Source organism: Podarcis erhardii, assembly GCF_964252035.2.
Source record: "Podarcis erhardii genome assembly, chromosome: 6".
Taxonomy (NCBI): domain Eukaryota; kingdom Metazoa; phylum Chordata; class Lepidosauria; order Squamata; family Lacertidae; genus Podarcis; species Podarcis erhardii.
In genome coordinates this window covers 34,245,355-34,265,933 of record NC_138510.1, presented here as the reverse complement: position 1 = coordinate 34,265,933, position 20,579 = coordinate 34,245,355, and the positions used below count along the sequence as shown (strand labels likewise).

Sequence of the window (20,579 nt, the reverse complement as noted above, 5' to 3'; positions counted from 1 at the left end):
CTTGCTATTCTGGCTTCTGGGATAGCTGTGCAGCCTGCATTTGTGCCATAAGACGCACACACATTTCCCCTTACTTTTTAGGAGGGAAAAAGTGAGTCTTATGGAGCAAAAAATACGGTATCTCCTTCCACAGGTACAACTGCGCATTAAAGGCGCACAGGGGCATTTCTCAATATGTACATGAGGGACACTTGGAAATGACTAATTCTTCAGCCTTTTTCTTTTTCTTTCAGAGTTTGTAACTCTTTTCTGCCTAGAGGCCTCTGCCGTCAAGAAATTGTTTGGACATTAACATACACACAGAGAGAATGTTGCCAGATTTCAAGACACTTGTAAAACTAGGTACAAAAGCTGTATTGTCTGGCATATCTTAAAATGTTCTAATGGCTGTTTTAAATATTTCTTTCTCTTTTTCTGGGGATAGGCTGGGAGGCTGGAGGTTAATGGTACTTGATGTCAATTGTTAGTATTTTTAAAAACAAACGGGGGCTTACAATTTTGAGAGGTACGATGAATAAGTTAGACACCTACCTCCCAATTGATGCTGTGTTAGGAAACTTTTAAGGAGGTAGCACCTATGTATGTATATATTTAGTGGGCATACGTATATAGAGCAGGAGAAGTGGAATTCCAGTGTCACCAAAGGCATTTGGGTACCATTCAGTTGTCTAACAGGACAATTCAATGTTTGTTTATTTGGAAAACTGAGTTCACTGGGGATTACTCCCATGAAAATGTGCACAGGATTGCACAACCTAAAGGGTTGGGAGTTAGCCCCATTGAACATAGCGTGGCTTCCTTCTTAATAACCATGCACAGGATAGTGCTTTAAGTCCTTTTTATTCCTCATTTCCAACAAATTGTGTAAAATTACTAATACCTTATGTGTTTATTTCTTTGTCAGTGGTCATTCTACATAGATAATTAGTATAGAGCTCCTGTTTTAGATTGCTGAAATTATTTCTCCCTAAACTTTACTGACATCACAGAGTTTCTTCTGCATTCATCTTTTTTTTTGGGGGGGGGGTGAGGGTGTGGGCACCAGTTCTGCTTTCGTATTCCATTTTATGGCTAAGCATTTTTCTCCCTATAGGTCACTTAGTTTCCAAATCCCAAGAAGCAAATTCATGTCAGATAAATTTCTCCTGAATTGATTCTTGATAGTTTTTGAAAACTTTATTTTTTTACTATATATAAGTAATGGATTGTGTGGAAGACCCCCAAGGTCTTACTAAGGATATAATCTACCACAAGCTTCTATGTGGCTTTTCAAAAAAATTTGCTTTACCAAAGTCGGATTCTTGCTATTTCATAAATCCATCAGCTGAACAGGTCTGCCGATATATACTCAGAAAAAAGAAAAATAGACGTGATCTACTCTTTGAGAATTCCTGTCATGTTCACTCAGTTGCACAAACAATTTCCTCTCACCCAATGGAACTTTCCTCTCCTCTCCTCTGCCCTGTGGGCCCCAAGCCCCCTTCACAGGATCTTCCAAGCCTCTGAAGTAGATTTTGAAGATGTAGGGGGAGGTCATAGAATTGGATTGGGGGTGAAGAGAAAAGGAAAGAGAAACGCTCCATTGTGAGAACAGAAGTCTTCTGACTTCACTTTGAATGTACCCAGAGCCTTCTCCCAAGGCTCATGAGTAGGAACCAAAATGAAATTACAGTGTTTAACAAGTAGCTATGAAATCGAACTGTTTCTTGTCAGACCATTTTAGAAGCATGGGAGGAAAGGGATGGTGGTTTTCATTATTTTTTAAAAAAGAAATATGTTCAAGCAGTTTCTGCTGGATCTAAAATGGATTTGCCCTATGCTTTTCGACTACCATTTCAGTCTTCACACCTCAGAGGCATCCTGTCATAGGTTTTTGTACGTTTTTCAGTGGTGTGTTGTAATACTCCTGGGGTGGTTATGGCATTTTGTAGAGGAGCTTTAGCTTGGGCAAATGGTGCGTCGTTATTCAGTGATAAAAGTACATTTATGAAAGCAAGTTGCTGTGTCATTCCAAATAAATGACAAAGGTAAGTTAATTCAAAGAAGTTGAGGGCGGGAAAGTTTCCTGTCCCCTCCTTCTCCCTGCAGATATTTGCAGTCTCCAGGTGGGGAACTCTCCAGAGGATGGGGGACTCTACTGCACCATGTAGAATGGCATGCAGGGGAAAAGGAGCCATCAGGCAGCTGAGAGAGCAGAGACCTAGGGAAGAAGTGAAGTCTTGGAAAGGAAGACTGGGACAAGGAGTGGTACAGAATAATGGAGAGGAGTTGAGAGGAGTGGAGCTGAGAGGAGAGGGAGGATTCCAAGAGAGAAAGAAACTAGGAAAGAGAATGAGCAAACAGGAAGGCTGCACATGGCCAGGAACTGTAGAAATTAACAGTGTTGCAATTTACCTTTGAATTAACCAATCAAATGTATCGGCAGTAGGTTTCTGGATTACATGTGCATCATCTCATCTTCATCAGTTTGATTGGTTCCAAGTTTTCAGAGGACCCTCAGCAAAATCAACTCCTGCCTAACTTACAGGGACATGATGCTGATGTTTAATTTCCCACAATGCCTATGTTGCATCACTCCATGGTATTGTGGGAATTGTAAAAGTGGTGCCCAGTGTTGATTTAGAGTCCTGGCTGCTGGGGGGGGTAGATGAGGGGGCAAGCACAGGTCACATGTCATTAGGAGGCCCTACCAGAGTCAGGTCCCAAGAGTTGCTGTGTGGTGATGCCAGACCTGGTCATGAACTACATTTTTAACATTTGATATTTCATAACGAAAAGCTACTAATAGTCTTAATAGTGTTCATATATGTAAGCATAAAGTGTGTGTCTACACATACACCAGATTTGTTAACAGAATGATTAGCAGAATGATTATCATTGAGTTAATAGAAGGCTTTGGCACAACTAGTCAGTTATCAGATAATCAAGAACTACCTGTCATCTGCACTTGCCCTCCATAACCCAGTTTTGTCAATGTTTGGCATGTAGTAAGAGAATCCTTACGACTGGTATTGTTATGGTATTTAGCAAGGCAAATTGATCTTGAAGAGATCTACGTGAGCAGTAAAGTCAAATGCTCTACAATGGCTCATGATCCCTGATCAGCCCTCTTCTTCTAAATTATTATCCAGAGAGAAATGGCTCCAGTGTATATATCATTTGCTAGCATGGAATGGATGGACAGAATATTATTTGTGAGGATGGGCTGAACATTTCTTTTGGCCCTGCCACATGAGAAGCAAGATGCAACAGGCTGATGTTTGCATAGGACATGAGTCATGTAAATAAATGCTAGAGCCTGTTATGACCTCAAGATAGCAAAAAGTGCTTACCTTATTAGGGCTTGCTTTGTTTTATGCATTCTAAAATGCTAGTCAAAGGATGTCTTGGATGTCCAATGCATCATTTCAGAAGGCTCATGGGCACAACTAGAAGAAATGAACTTTTGCAAGCTTACTCCTCTGTTGTATTAATTTACTACCTTTTATTACCAACCATATCACTAACCCAGCTATACAAAGTATTCTGTAATATATATGTACAAGAATTCCATGTCAACTTTGTTTTTTCCTGTACTGTATGTGTATTTGCTTCATTGGAACATCTGAAATCAATAAAGAGTTGGGAGATCTTTTAACTTTTCACCTTGGCTATTGTGCTTACTTTGCTTCTGTCTGCCACCAAATATATTGATAAATAAAGCAAATTACTTAAATAATTCAGTTTTCTTCATTTTGCAGTTAGTGGAACACTGTCCTTTCTTCTAAAGATCTCAAAACATATTTCCTATTATGCGCCATCAGCTTTGTGCAGCTTTAATGAAAGACAGAAGCAGGAGGACTATGGTAGTAGGTGAGGACATGCCTCAGTCTCACTATAGATCATAGCACTGTGTTTCTAGGAGCTGCTATCTATACTGCTTCTCCCTCAGCACATAAATACATTCTCACAAGCCAGTGGTATATTTCAGCAACATGAACTCCTTAAGGAGGAGGAAGGTTATTCTTGGACTCCCAGCCTTGTGGATCAGCTAAAAAAAAAGACTGTTTTCTTAAGGACAGTGGATATTCTTAGAGTTGGATTAATTCAAAAACATAGAAGAACATGGGCATCTAAAAAGGTAAAAGAGTATTGGGAAATGGTCTATAATGAACTGGGGAAAATGTTTAAAATTACTTCCCCCCTGCCCAAACCAGAGTCCTTTCTCCTGAAAAGAGAAATCCCCAAATGTCAGAAAAGGTTTTTTATGTATGCAGCAAGTGCAGCCCATGTTTTGTTAGTCCCAAAATGGAAAGTGAGTGAGGTCTCAACTAAAGAAGATTGGCAACTTAAGTTGACAGAATATGCACAACTTGCACATTTAACATATAGAATAAGAGAGCAAGAAAATACTTTTAAAGAAGATTGGAAAAAGTTTATTGAGTATATGGAAAATAACTGTGTACAGCTGAAAACGCAGGCGGCATTAAGATAAGTTCAACAGAGTAAATAATTTTTGAAGGATGTAATAGTGGAGAACCCATTGGAATAGTTATTGTAAAATATGCAGGGAGGTAAGATATGCAAAATGAACCATAGAAAGAGAAGAAGGGAAGTCATTGGATATTTTAAAGTATGTAAACTGTTCATTTGAAATTATATAACAGAAAATTTAATAAAAAGTACATATAAAAACTAAAACACGAAGGAATAGTTCTAGACTCTCTTGGAGCAGCGAAGAGAAATCTAAATGATGAGCTGGAGGAGGGAGTCTGGAAGTAGCTGGCACCTCACCTAGCAATTTATTTTTGTCTGGTCAAGATGCTTGTCTTAGGGTTGCCCAATTGCTATCTAGAGAATGTGGATTTTCCATTTCAATGCACCAGTTAAGTGAGAAAGGAGATAGCTCCTGCCCATCCCTCTGCTTGTCATGGTCTCCACCCTCCTCCTCTGCCTGCAGTAAAGCAAACCCTCACTGCAGGCAGAAGGGTGGTCAGTCAAATGGGCGAGAGCAGCCACAGTGATCTCATCTCACTCTGGATTGTGCACATTTAAAGCAAAACACTTGCTCTTCAAGTTGCAATGTTGCGCTTTGGGCCTGACTTACATTTGGAGAACCCAAGGCCTGTGATATGGTATATCTGGTGATGACGGGAGGCTGTTGGTTTTTTCTCAGGGCTGCCATATAAATACAGCTTTACCAACATTGACTGGTGCTACCAGTAGCATCAGTTGACAATCTGCAATAGCTGTTCAGAGAAAAAGGCTCCATATAGACACTTGCAGATGTTAACCACACTCCTTCATCTGAGTAGGGAGTGGTGGAAGGAATTAGATACACCATGATAAGAAACTGTAGCATTGGCATCTTTTGAGAAGGTGGTTTTATTTTTCCCTTACCAAACTGGCTTGCAGACAGTAGCAGCTTGTGGAGACATGACCAGATGAAACAACTGCATATGAAAACATAAATTAATTTAAGAAATGAATAGTCCTCTGCTCCTATTGGCTGCCCTGCTTTCCCGATTGCATCTGGTTTCACTCCAAGGATAGGAGGGGATAATAGGCCTGACGCTACACCAAAGCTTGGAACCTGCAGCTGCATGCCTGTTGCGGTGAAGCAGATGCCATGAGGATCTCACAATTTCAAAGGGAGATGCAAGTGTGTTGACACAGCAGAGTGTTAGAAATCCCACCTCCCTTAAAAAAGAAACAATGTAGTTGCCACAGAAGCACTAGAGCCCAAGAGAAATTAGCTGGAATTTCAGACCAACGATAGGTCCCATACCTATGTAATGCAAAATTAAGTAATACAAAATGACCAGGTACACTTGCATCATTTTCTAAGCTAGGGCCTTCTTGTGTCTTCTCTGTAAATTATACATCATCCCCAGGCTAAAACCATCTAATTGTCCGTCTTTCTTTCTTTCTTTCTTTCTTTCTTTCTTTCTTTCTTTCTTTCTTTCTTTCTTGACAAAGGCATATGTTAGGTATTTTGTTTCATTTCTAAGTTGTTTCATTTTATACTTATATGCTGTTACAGAATTCCTTTGAACACCACCAAATTGCACCAGTTAATCCTTTGCCATATGATACAAAATGAAGCTTTGTGATTAAAAGTTTAGATCTAGAGTTTTTGAAGCATGCAGGTGCCTGGATTATATCGTTGGAGGTTATTTTGCTTAACATCTAGTTCACAGTCATATCAGATCTTCTCTTCCATGACAGCTTGAGTCTGACACTTAATAATCAGATATCATTGCTTTGTTGGTGAGCTTTAGCACTGAAGCATGAAACTTTTAAGTCCTTTCTAAGTGTCTGTATACAGCAAGTATGCTAGCCCTGACTGATATGGAGAAACATAGTTCATATTTACTTCTTGAACTAAATATTCAACATAGGTCTCACTTTGTGTCAATGAATGTATCCATTTCATATTTTAAAAATGTGGCTTGTATTATTGTGAATGTATTAGGAATTTGCAGAACAGATACCCTATAAAGATTTAGGCTACATTCCCATTACAGCTTTCTCTACATCCACTGCACTCCCACTGCTGGTTTCTGAAGGTGCATTCACATAGCATTACCCAGAATGATCCTAGCAGCTCATTGACAAAGACTGCAGTTTGATGTGTTTTTCCCCTCAAACTCGCTTCAGTCCAACTACAAATCTGGATATAGAGAAAGTGATAACACGAATATACCCTAACAGCCGTCACACACCCACAGGTGAATTTATGTGCACAGATGATAGCTTAATGAATAAGAGTTTGGTGGGGGGAATTGCAGCAGGGACCAAAAACATCATGCCCAATGGGTGACATCATCATCACTCTCTCTCAGATGTGGGCAATGCTGCAAATACATCTTGAAATGCAATTGGGGGTGGGGGTGGGGAATGGCCTTGCTGTGTTCCAAGCTGTTAATAAGTACATACCCCTAGTGGCGTTTTTGCAAGTCACAACATGAATGGAGATTTCTCGACACTAGATCACTGCTCAAAGGTGATATGGCAGGATCTGTCATGTGGCATATCAAAAAAGCTGACACAGCACATCAGTTGGCTGAGGGGAGTGGTTAAACAAGATTCCTTAGTTGAAATCTGCTATCTGGGACAGAGAAAGCCATGCAGGTCCACCAGATGAACACGAGATATGACAGAAGAACATGTTTGAGGGACACCATCTGGTACTTTACAGGAAGTCATGGAGTGTGGAGATGTGCATAGAAAGGTATTGATAATAAAAGAAAATGGAAGTTTCCATGTACATATGTGATATTTCAGTCTGCTGTACTGTTCTTTTGTTGTAATATGAACAGTTTAATAAAGATCATGTATTTTTTTTAAAAAAAAGAATAAATTACTGTAATAGACCCTCTGAACCTTGAAGTCCATTTATTCTAGTCTCTCTCCCAAAGATATTCAACATGGGGGGCTAAATACTAAATCTGCAATTTCCCATAGAAATAAATACTGGCTGCTCTTCTGTGTGCTGTGTTGATGTTATCCAGCATATCTATTAGACAAGGGCTGTCAAAAACAGCAATAAAGATGCCTAATCTTTTAATGTTTGCTTATGCCATCGGCTGCAGCAGAATGCACGTCACTCTGCCTCATTTTCCCTTTGTAAGCACAGGCAGGTACAAAGCTCTGCTGTTGCATGAAATTAAGTCACTTCATCATTTGAAATAAAGTCAAGATAGCCAAAGGCAAACCTTTTATAGCCCCCAGCAGATTCTCAGGAAAGTTTAAGCAGAGTGACATTTTTATACTTTGGAATGAAGTAATTGCCCACATAAATCATGGCCACAAAACTTCAAAAAGCTACTGTAAAACTGGAATAGTAGTACCCAAGTAGAAAAGAATATGCCAACCAGATAGAAATCAGCACAGTTGTGCCTAGCAGTTTCCTAAGAGGGTCTATCTATGGAGAATTCCATCTAATTCCATGTCATTCTTAGGCCACATTCACACCATATATTTAAAGCACCATGATACCACTTTAAATGGTCATGGCTCCTCCCAAAGAATTCTGGGAGCTGTAGTTTGTTATGTGGCTTAACAGTCAATCTCTCGTCACAGGGAGCTCTGAGATTGTAGTTCTGTTTGGGCAATAGGGGTCTCCTAACAACTCTCAGCACCCTTAACAATCTACAGCTCCCAGAATGCTTTGGGGGAAGCCATAACTGTTTCAAGTTGTATCACAGTGCTTTAAATGTATGATGCGAATATAGCCTTAATCCTGTTGATGTTTTTATCCAGAAATAATGAAGAGCTGGAAGATGACCCCTTGAGCTTTGTCTCACACCATAGTTGCAGCTGAGGCCCTTTTATGGAGTACAGACTTGCAGCCAGGTTGAAGCATTACACAACATCAAAGAGGCCAGAGATATGGAACATTTTACCATATTAAAAGTAAAGCCTAGAGGGCAGCGATGCAAATAAGGCTACCCTGGGATTTTGGTAAGATGCTGACATCTAGATTACGACTGCCAATCATCAACTACAAAACTTACCAGCAGATATTGCTGACATTGTTGGAAGATACTAAATGCTGCAAGGTGTATCATTATATTTAGTGAATAAGTCAGTAGGGTGGTCTTCTCAACCTTCAAGCACACCTGGCAAAGCAATTCCCTGCTAATATTTACGGTTTACTCTGAATGGAGGGCAGATCAAAGTGAGATGGTATGTGGGATTGGATGTGTTCCCTTCCCTGGTCAGCTGCAATGGCCCACACAAACTTTACCTGCAGCCAGTAGCAGGGGCAGGTGGGGGGACCTCCTGGTTACACACATGAGATCACAGGGGATTTAACCTGAATGAAGGTTCAGCAATATAAACAATAAACAGAAATGTGTTGTGCATTTTCCTTGGAAGCACATAGCAGTTAATACTGATGCACACATGTGGACAGGGCCATAAAGCAAAAGTAAGCACGCACAAAAGTACTGAACTCATGATTATAGTTACACTCACAAGGCAAAGCTTCAGGCTTTCAGAACTAGGAAACTTAAAAAGTTATGATTATGATTTTTGACCACAACCCACTGGGGCATTTAATCAATACATATGCTGACATAGTCTACTGGGGCACTTAGAGACTATTCCTTTAGACCAGCCTTCCCCAACCTGGTGATCTCCAGATGTTTTGGACTGCAACTTTCATCAACCCCAGCCAAGTTTGGGAAGGCTGCTTTAGACTGCATCAAAACTGCCCACTTACAGCAGAGCTCGCTCCTCCTTCTCCCTCCTTCTCTTTTGAAGTTCACTTGGACTAATGTTCACTCCCATCCTGAGACAATGGGTTCTAGTATCAGCTTCAGACTTTGGAGGACCATTCGGCAAGACCTTCTCATGGACCCCCACTCCCTGCATCTACCAGCTCACTGCATCTACCAACTACTGCTGCTCCTCTTCTTCATTGCTATCACTCACTTCCTTACCAGGCAGAGAGCCAAATAGCAAGCAGGCAGTAGCAGCTACTGTATCTCCTTTACCACCAGAGTTGACTGAGCTGAAGCGAGAAGCAGATGAACAATCAAGCTGATTACAATGGTGAAGAGGACCCAGGCAGTAGTGGACAACAGGGTGGAGGGTGTTGCTTACCTGACCTCCTGACAGAAGAGTCACCGTTGCTTACCATGAGGGAGAGCAAGAAGGGTAAGGCAGTGGGGAGGTTGCCCTCACTGTCCATTATTGGGTCCAGGGGTCTTTTGTCAGATGGTCCCTAGCTGAGTCCTCAACATATATCTATCTACAGCAGTGGCGTAGCGTGGGTTGTCAGCACCCAGGGCAAGGCAAGTAATTTGCGCCCCCTAAACCTGAGTGAGCCAGGTAGGGGCAGAGAGCTGTGAGTGCGAGCGTGCCCCCCCCCCGATGTTGAGCCCAGTGCTGCCGGCCCCCTCTGCACCCCCCACGCTGCGCCACTGATCTACAGAGACCCCATTTACCTTTAATTTCTAAACTGGTTGAACTGAGTGTTTTCAAGGTTTGATATACACAATAGGCAGTATTCAGCCAGCCAATCCCATCAGCACAAATATGTCCACTTGCACAAGAACAGGACTTCCCCCTCTCCTGCCCCCTTCCCTGTGCCCTGTACCCTACCCAGATCTGCTCTAGGGAACTGGGGAAACCTCTAGAACAGATTTAGGGGTGCAAGGAGAAGAAGGGTGAATTCTCCATGGTGCAAGCAAATCCTTGCACTGATGTGATGCTTGTTCCATCATCCCTGACCACTGGTCCTGTTAGGTAGGGATGATGGGAGTTGTAGTCCCAAAACATCTGGAGCCCCAAGTTTGCCTATGCCTGTCTTAGTGCTAGTCACTTCTCACTTACATCAAGAGTCTCTTTCACAAAAGCAGGATGTGTGCTCTAGAATTGACAACATTGTTGAATGGTTTCTCCCATTCTAGCCAAAGCACTAGAAGAGCAACTGTGCATGGCTGATTTTACCAGCATGGCTTCTTACAGCAAAACTGTCGGCATGATTGACAGCGGGTACCACTTCTCCAGTAAATACTGTAGTCTCAGGGACAGCAATTTCTTATCATGCTCTAGGGTAGAAACCCCTCTCTTCTCTTGCAACAGGAAAGTATATTGTAACATTGCAGCTACTACTAGTTACTGTTTTGGTGCTGGTAGTCATCTAATCGTGTCTGATATTTTTTTAAGGGAGTTAATAGCACTTAAGTCTGTGTGATTGGAGAATGACTCAATATTATCAGAAAGAAGGAGGAACCAGCAGTTACAAGGGTTAAAGGACTGTCCTGGGTGGAGCAGATGATTGTTATTACACTCCCTAAAGCCATGACATCATGGGGCGGGGTGATGCAGAACAAAAGACACACCCATGTGGGTTTTATGTCCCTGAAACCTGTCCTGTAGGAGCTCTGCGGAGGCACTTTAATATTCTGGCTGTGGTTAACTGGCATGGGAACAGGAGGGAGAAAGAGGACTCGGCTCAGCTCAACTCTTGGCACAGAGGCAACTCCGAGGTGAATCACAGCTCCACTTCAATCAAAGAGAATGTGGGAAAGGAAGGCTCAGAGATAGAGTGATGGCTTCAGCATTTGCAAAGTCAGCACTTGTTCATTTCACTGGGACTGGGCTTGTTCACACAGAATTAGCCAAAAGAGGCAGACTGGCAGTGTAAGGATCTCTTTTTTGTGATGACGGATAGCACAATCAGGGTCACTCCTCCAGTATCCAAGCTGCCATTGGGGTGCCCAACGTTTTATGTTTAAACTGCCCTGACATCTTTAGATGAAGGGTGGGATATAAATTTAATAAATAATATAATATAAAAATCATGTCCAGATGTCAAAAGGACCCGAGGTGAAAGCACAAAGAGTTCACCATCACTGCCTCTCCCCCCTCCCCACAAACACAGATACATACGCATAATTTTTTTATCAGTACTGAAAAATGCCAGGAGGGTTCTGAAACCACTTTCCTTTGTCCTCTGCATATTCTAAACTGTCAAGCAGGTGGTGTAGCATGGGTTGCCAGTGCCCGGAGCGGCAAGGGCGAGGGGAGTGGAAGGGAGAGAAACAGTACACATGCACATTCAACTGCATAATGGTGTCTATGTCACCCAGGAGATCATTCCAGTGTCTGGAGAGGTCACTTCCTGGTTTGCCATTTTTCAACAGAACCCAGCAATGGAAGTACACCACTGTATTGAGGCAGCACCTGATGCTGAAATTTTGCACGCCCACCTAACAATTTTGCACCTGGAGCAACCGCCCATATGTCCCCCTCCCCCACCCTATGCCACCCATCACTCTACAAAGCCCTGCCAGGCTGTGGAGATTGTAAAGAATGGATCTAAAAGAACAAGGGCATACAATTTAGTTTAAACAACACTGAAACAGCAGAGGCCTACCATTGGTTTCAAAAACCCAAGTTTAAAAGACCTGGACAAATACAAAAGACTGCATCTGGCACTGAAGCTGCTGTCAGATTAGCCTCTCTTGGGAGGTTATTTGATAACAGGGGTGCCACTACTGAGAAGACCCTCTCCTATGTAGTTACCTGCCTGGTTTTACTTGGCACAGGTACACAGAGCAGAGCTTCTGAAGAAGATCCTAAGATAACCTTGACTGGGAGCAACAAAAATACTATAAAATAGTAAAAGTTTTAGAGTGCAGGAAGGTGATGATATATGTAAATAAGCTTTGGAAAAGAGACATATGAGTGTCTGGGACACAGTTCTCAGAATTGCTTGAGTAACAAACTTTACAAGGCAATCCTATGCAACTGTACTCAGAAGTCCCACCTTAGGTGATTCATTCATGTGTAGTCAATTTTAATAAGGGGAAAATTTATTGGAGAGATTGGCATTTGTGTTTGAGGCTGTTGACTCTAGTGTATTGCTGTAATAGGGACTGGAAAATAAAATCTAAAAAGAAAAAGAAAAAAAGATTGCTCCTTCTACCAATATGTTGTGGGTTGTATTATTAATTGTAAATTATTTTGCACTTCCTTTAGCACCAGCAGACCAATTACCAATCATCGAAGTTCTGGTGAAATAGCCATTAAAATGTCACTGTTTAGCCAATTATTCATTTCAAATGCTGGTATTCACTCAGGTAAAAAGTTCTGAGTTTGCTGATGACCTTATTTGAAACCGCATTTTTATTTGATGATTGGTCAACCTCAAAAGAAGAGCACCCATTTTCTGAATGCTTTATGGGATTGTCCATAACATGCCTTACCATAATAGGTGCCAAAGCTATAAACAGCAGGCTTAAAAATACAAGAGCTTTTGAATTGCTGCAGTATCAGTCTGCAGCAATCTTTGGGATGGGCGCTTTAGTGCCTTGCATTGCATGGGCTACAGACGTCGCACTGTCTCCAGCAAGAGCCCTTTGGCAAAGGAAAGCTTTAACATCATCTCATTTCATCAGGCCTGGAAGAAAATGTTACTTTCTCATGCTAAGCGGAACTGGCTTTGCAATGGAGCTGGCTTTCTCCAGGGCCATGTGTTCACTGCCTGAGCACTGGTTCCCCCCAGCTGCGACACTAGTAAGGGATGCCAGCTAAGTGGTTATGGCCCTGTAGCAGCTTTGAAGCTGAGAAAAGTCTTCAATTTGTTACATACCTTTCCAAGCAGTGACCATGCCTTCAATACACCATCTAGTTTATATATCTATTTTTATTAGACTCTTCAAAGGGCTGTTGCAGGCAGTTTGAATTGTGTGCCACTTTGTTCAGCGCTTAGTCATCCGCTTCTGCTGTGCCTCCTTTAATAGCTTTGGTTTTCCAAAGTGCTTTGAAGATGAAAAGTGCTAGGTGAGTGAGAAGGGATGATTGCCTCATAAGCATATCTATAATCTCTGGCAGAAATGCATTTAAACAGAGCAAAATTAAATCCAACCATCTTGATGTATTGTGCAGTTTTCCCTTGCCACGGACACCAGATTTTTTTTTAATTTTTTGCTCTGCTCTACTTAGCATCAATTACACTCACAGCCAGGATGTGGGGCTAAACAGATCATTAGCAACTCTTAGAGGGCAATCTTACATCAATGAATACGTAAGTAAAGCCCGCTGGATCAGGCCAATGACCCATCTAGTCCAGCATCCTGTTCTCACTATGGACAGCCAGATGCCTGTGGGAAACCAGCGAGCAGGATCAAAGCACAAGAGCATTCTCCCTGTGGTTTCCAGCAACTTGTAGTCAGAAACATTGCTGCATGCAGACTGATTCACAAATTTGTCATAGGCTGAAAAGCAGGTCTAATTTGTGGCTGTGTGAATCAGCCCAAATGAGGCCACTGAATGCGCTGCACTTACAAAAGAGAAGAGGTTAATAATTAGAAATAAACAACTTTTAAAAAGACCTTGATGCATTAGACGATAATCCAGTTTATATTATATGTTGCTCGATGTGCCTGCTATGATGAAATGCATTATAAAAGAATAAAGAATAAGTGTACAGTCTTTGATTTTTATCTTTCCTCCTGTTGTACAAAGCCAGTCCTGCTGCAAGGTGCTGAGCCTTGGTTTAAGCACACAGAAAGGATTGCAGTTGTAACCGAACACATGAAATTTCATGTTAGGGCAGCTTTATACAGACAATTAGAAGTTGCTGTGAAATGCAGATTCCCCACCCTCCCATACACCACTAGTGCCATCCTGGCCTTCATGTGTATCAGGGTTGTGTACCTGCCATTAGCATATATTTTATAGTGCCAATGATACAACTGATGAAATGAGACATAGTCATCAGCTGCATGTCTGCTCTGAATGCTATACCTTTGATGTATTGTATTGTCAAGTCATATCATTTTCTTCAAAAAGTACATGTGCTTTTGCTGTGGGTCAAAGTAGATGCTGCCCATGCCTCTGCCTCTGTGTGCATGCAGCTGTATGTTTGCATCTGGATCTGGGCAAGTGTGCCTGTGTTTGACTTGCTAGGAGTGCATTGTGTGCCCATATTCATGTGCAAAGAAAGTTCCCCTCAAAATCTGAACAAGGGGCAAAAAGATGACGACATGTGACATTGAGGGGCCTTAAAGGGTTACTATAATTTCAAAGAACAAGGGTAGCAAAGTCAGAAGACTTAGGAGGAGTTTGCAGTGGGCTGGCCCTGCTGTCTATTCCCAGGCGTCTCCTCAAATCTGTGCCTGGAGTTCGCACCACACCTTTTAGTGAAACAAAAGATCAGTGCAGACCAATCTCTTGGTATCTCTGTCATCAGCCAACAAGCCTTATGGGAAGGCAGACATGACTCAGATGCAGCCTAGAAAAACAAGTTGCACTCTCAGGGCTTCTCTTGAGAGGGAGAAGTTTTATTTGCTTTGTGAAGCTCAGAAGCAGACAAAACTTGCCTCCCATCCAGTCTAAAGAAACCACCAGACTTGGTGGCTTCATATTGTTCCTTCTCTTCTGCTTGTGGCATTTCTTTGACTGAACCTGGGCACACCTTGCCAGCCAACCATTTAGCTTCTGTGGTAAACTATTAGAGAATATAGTCTCCTTCCTTTAGCAGATGTAGGAAGTGGCATTGAATGAGGCAGTAATGACCAGTAGGGCAGGCGGCTACATTGCTCTCGTGGCTTTCAATCATTGGGTGTTGCGGCCACGTACCAGGAGTGGGAGGGGCAAAAAGAGCAGGGAGCTTGGCACAGTACAGGTGCATCGGCATGAGGTCAGACTGGCTCAAAACCGTAGAATCATAGAATTGTAGAGTTGGAAGGGTCCGTGAGGGTCATAAAGTCCAACCCCCTGAGAAGCATCCACCCAACCTCTGCTTAAAATACTCTCAAGGGAGTCCATTTCACTGTTGAACAGCTCTTCCTGTCAGAAGGATTTCCTAATGTTTAGTTATACTCTCCTTTCCTGTAACTTGAAGCCATTGGTCCAGATGCTACCCTTTGAAGCTGGAGAAAACAAACTTGCTCCATTTTCCATGCAACAGCCCTTGAGATATTTGAAGAAAGCTATCATATCTCCTCTCAGTCTCCCCTTATCCAGGCTAAACATACCCAACTCCCTCAACCATTCCTCATATGGATTGATTTCCAGACCCTTGACAATCATGGCTGCCCGCCTCTGCACACATTCCAGCTTGTGAAGCACCTTTCTTAAATAATGGTACCCAGAACTGGACACAGTACTCCAGGTGTGGTCTGACCAAGATAGAATAGAGCAATACTATGACTACCCTTCATCAGGACACTATACTTCTGTTGGTGCAGCCTAAAATAGTATTAGCTGCTGCATCGCATCACACTCTTGACTCATGTTAAGCTTGTGGTCTACTAAGACCCCTAGATCCTTTTCACATGTATTACTGGCAAGCCAGGTGTCCTCCACCTTATATTTGTGCAGCTGGTTCTTCCTGCCAGAGTGTAGAAACTTACATTTGTCCCTATCAAAATTAATTTTGTTAATCTTGGCCCAGTTCTCCAAACTGTTAAGCTAATCTGGAATCCTGATTCTGTCTTCTGCAGCATCTGCAAATCTGATGAGCATCCCCTCAATTCCTTCTTCCAAGTCATTTATAAAGATGTTGAACAACAAGAAGCCCAGGACAGAACATTGTGGCACCCCACTTATTACTTTTTCCCAGGATGATGAGGAACCATTACTAAGTCTGAACCATTGTTTGCAGGGACCTCACCTGGTCTCCAAGAATTCACTCAGATAGTAGACAGAGGCTCCAAGATTACATCTGCAATCTCTTTTAGTACCCTTGGGTGCAGCTGATCAAGCTCTGGAGCTTTGAACAGCTAGGTGTTCCCCTACTACCTCTTTTCCTATCTTGGGCTGCAGCTCCCTCCTTGCATAATTTTTATGTACACTTTTACTCAGTGCTTTTTTTTCTAGAAAAATAGGTAACAGTAATCACCATGAAGTCACACTGCTTTTACTTAATATATGCATGTTTGTAAGCACTGGTTAGCTGGAGAACTACAAAATACAGCTAAGTGCAAATTTCAAAGGATGACTAGATTTCAATTATTATATTGTTTTGGAAAATGCATATGTGATAAATTTGGCTTTAAATGCAAACTGAATCTGACTTCTTCCCTACCTATACTGAGAGCTAAATCTTTTTTTTTTTTCCTTCCCAGCATGGAGATAAAGTGACCAGTATAGTTTCACTTGCTGTTTTTCTTGTCTATTGTGGAAATATTAAAGGAACAAAGATCCTAACTGTGGCAAATGGGAGAATGTTTTCATGACCAAAAGTGTGCATATAACACTTAACACAAGAAGAATGAAATTTGCATTGAATATGCCAGCAGTTACCACTGCCGTTGTATTAGCTGGCATTATATTATCTGTGGTATTAGTTGAAAAGAATGCATTCCTCAGCCAATGTCTCTGTAACCAACACTAATCCAGGTGTGGTTATACTGCTGCACTTCCTATAGACTTGCAGTTCCCTGGATCTACTCAACTGAAAACATATACAATGCTAAAATTATAACCAGCATTATTCTCTACCATCAAGAGTATTGGGGTATCTATACTTGCTTATCTCCCCAAGGTACCTGGGAAATCGTTTGCTTTGCTTTTCTAGCTGATAAGGAGGAAGACCTCAGTATAGGAAATCTTCTCATTACTTTTGTATATATTTCTCACTGCTTGTTGAGTTGGAGCTACCACTTGGTTGATGTGTAAAAGTGGAGCCAGGTACCATCTCTTCTCTGTAGGTATCGCCTCCTGAATTTTCAGTTCAGCCATTCGTGGGATTTGTGCCAATCAAAACTCACACGCCCAGGCTTTTCAAGTTCAGGCCTGATCCTAAGAGAGTGCAAAGATCCAGCAATTCTCATGGGTTCTAGGAGAAGCTATGCGGCTTGACACTTAGCAAGAGACACCAGGGTTCTGTTTGTGCCACTAATTAAGCTGTTTTTTTTATAAGACATTTGTGAAATTGACAAGACTTTTTAATCTCAAGGCGATTTGGGTCAACATTTGGGATAGGCAAGTGGGGAAGTGGCTTCTTGTGTGCAGGTTGGAGGGACTGTTGCAATATTCTAAGCAGAAAAGGGTAAATTTTAACAGTGATGATTTGCACTGACTGAAATAGCAGAAGATTCCCAAACACTTGGAAATATATGTGTGATTTTGACCATGAGCACAGACTACATCTAAGGCCAGAAAAGATGGTGGTGTCATGGACCCAATTTGAGATAGTGATTGTTTCTGGTTTAGTCCATTTGGGGTATGTGAATGTGGGTGTGCATTTGTGCAGATACAGACTGATGTACTGTTGTTGCTCCAGATGAAACCTTCCAGACTGACAGTAAATCCTGGCACCTCTTTGAGTGACTCCTGAGCTAGGCACAAAAAGTGCACTTCTTGCATTTAATACATTTACACAAAACAGTGGCAAGAGACAACATGCAAAGCACATGACTCAGGAGCTGTGCTCTTCTGAGAAACTAATAGCTCTCCCCCCACACCTTTAGAATGGGTTCCAGTGGAGCTGTTTCCTTTACATGCCAATTGGCATCAGTTAAGCAAAGTTAAACACTATATTTGCATCGTTGTGCTGTAGGTCACAGTGACTAGTGCCTGATTTCTGCTAAAATGTGCCTCCTTACATTGTACATTACTTATGTTTACGATTGGCTTTGAGATGACTGCCTAATTAATAAAACACATTGATATTACTATTGTTTGCATTCTAGAATGGCTACTGTCTTGCACAGCCCACAAACTCTGCAAATGATTCTGTACCTTGAGGACCAACAGGGAGCTCAGAAAGCAAAACCGCGTTCTTGGCAGGAGATTATAACCCCCAGAGCCCAATTTAAAGAGAGTTGTTGCTTCCCTTATGTGACCAACACTTACTAAAGCCCTGATTAAGTAGTTGTGTCTTGTCCTTTTGCACACATATACACATGCAGCTGAACACTTTCCAGACATTGGGCCAATACATTTTGCTGCCTGAGGTCAGCCTTCCCCTGCTCCATGTGCAGATGCCAACTGGATTTGCAGTTACTTGAGAAGATAAAAGACCCTGCTAGAGCAGCTCAATGGCCCATCTAGTCCAGCATCTTATGGGAAGACTGCAAGAAGAATCTGAGTACAACAGTACACTCCCCATCTGTGATTCCCAGTAACTGACATTCAGAGACATACCAGCCTCCAGGCTCCAAGAGTTGAAGTAGAACACAGCTAGTAGTCAATGATAGCCTTATCCTCCATGAATTAACAGTGGCGATGGAAGAGCAGCCTCCACCACATCTGAGGGCAGCAGGCTAACTTAGAGGGTGCCAGACAGGCCATGTGACACCCACAGCTTTGCCTTTCGACACTTTGTCACCTCCCTCATCACCTGCCACCTGGGGCAACAACTTTGCCTCACAGTAGGGCTGACCCTATTTCTATGCGATGCAATAGGCTCCTGGTGTGTGACACCAGCACCTCTCTTTCGTGATCCCCAGCTCCTAGCAGCTGAGATGAAGAAAGATGGGTGGCAAATGGTACCCATTCACATTTGTGGGATAGCTGCCAGATGTGATTTTCAATTTGTAGGTTCTCTACCAGGATGTATTTTGTTAGAATCAGGAAGGTGCCTTGTGAGTTATATTTATATTTTTGTACTCCTTCTCCCTAGAAGCCAGAAATGGCTACATATTTTGGCATATCTACCCAATTTGCCAGGAAACCACGGGGTGCATTTTTGAAAAACACAATTAAGGAACATATTCAGATGTTCACACCACTGATGTTTATAGCAGGACACAGAAATCATGGGAGATACTTTCTTTAGATCTCAAAACATTATTCTAGGTCAGTAGTTCCCAAACCGCACCACTCCGGACCACTTGAAAATTGCTGGGGTTCTTCACAAACCACTTATTTACTTCTTTCTGCCTGCCATAGCAATTGTAATGAGCTATATATGGTGCATCGTTAACTATCTTTTGAGTGCTCCTTATATTTCTTATACAGTATTGTATTTTACTGTATTACATTTGAATTCCATAGAATCCCATAGAATTCAAACTGTAAATGTTTTCACAGATGCCCTTTAGATTATCCAAATGAAGCTCATGGACCATGTACTACAACTTGGGGAATCCTATGGTATCTCAAGATCCTCCCCTGTTTTTCCTTTTTATGTTTTCTCATGCTCTCCATCTATTTAGCTTCTGCAAGCAAACTGCCTACATATGGCCAAAATCAACCATGGCGGGCCTCCAGTTTGGCTAAATAATCCACCCCTTTCTTCTCTGCAAGTGGTTCCACCGTTAATCTAGCTAGTTTAGTCAGGAAGGTAGAATAGAAGCCTTTGGGGGTGATGGGTGTTGAACAAGCTCTTGAGGCTTGTGCTCTCCGCTTCACCACTCGCTGACTCAGGTGCCTGATTCAGCTACGCCAGTGGTGGACAGAGTGAGGAAACGAAAACTGGCAGGCGTGTCTCTGGCTCGAACAATACCATGAGTTTGGTGTGGCTGTTAAAAAGCAGGGTGTGATCACTGGGAAGGTGAAGTCAGAGGCCAGGGTGCCACCTTGTGTCAATCAAAGGGAAATGTACTGCAGTGGACTTTTCAAGAGTTTTGGTTTGGCTAGGGAGGCAGTAGTGGGAGAACAGCTGTTGGTATCTGTGCTGATCTTTGCCTGCTTCATTCAGAATGATTAGTGCCTGACAGCAGAGCTTCTGCCTGACAAATCCGCTTCCTGCAAATTCCCTTGGTGTTTCACTCACAAATCTTCAGTAATTCCTCTCTGCATTAGAACCACATGCTTCTTTGAAAGCAAGGGGGTGCCTTCTAGATGTTGTCGGACTGCATCTCCACTACAAGCATGGGCAATGGTTAGGGAAGATGGCAGCTGAACTCCAAGAGCAGCTGGAAGACACCATGTTGACTAGGCCTGCTTCAGAGTATGTTTCGGCAGAGATAAATCTCTCTCTATCACCCCACCCCTCAAAACCTCTCACACTAAACTGTCTATAGGGTTGCAAAACAAGGGCATTTGCATAGAGTATTGCAGGACTTGTGCTGGCTTGCCAACAGTACATGTGAAAGTGTCACGAGCCTGTCCCAGATAACTCAAGGCACACGTCTGATAGTTAACTCTTTACTGGCAAGAGAAACACTCACAACAGCTTCCATGGT

At 42.3% G+C, this 20,579-nt stretch overlaps 1 protein-coding gene across 1 annotated transcript in view; it reads left to right on the top strand.

The window, feature by feature from the left end:
* The window catches only part of PKP1 (plakophilin 1), a 47,586-nt gene extending 43,942 nt beyond the window's left edge, over positions 1-3,644 (top strand). Inside the window, exon 14 of the mRNA XM_081864916.1 lies at positions 234-3,644. The gene's annotated coding sequence lies outside the window, so the exon portion shown is untranslated. The remainder of the gene's footprint in view (positions 1-233) is intronic.
* Positions 3,645-20,579: the final 16,935 nt, after the last annotated feature.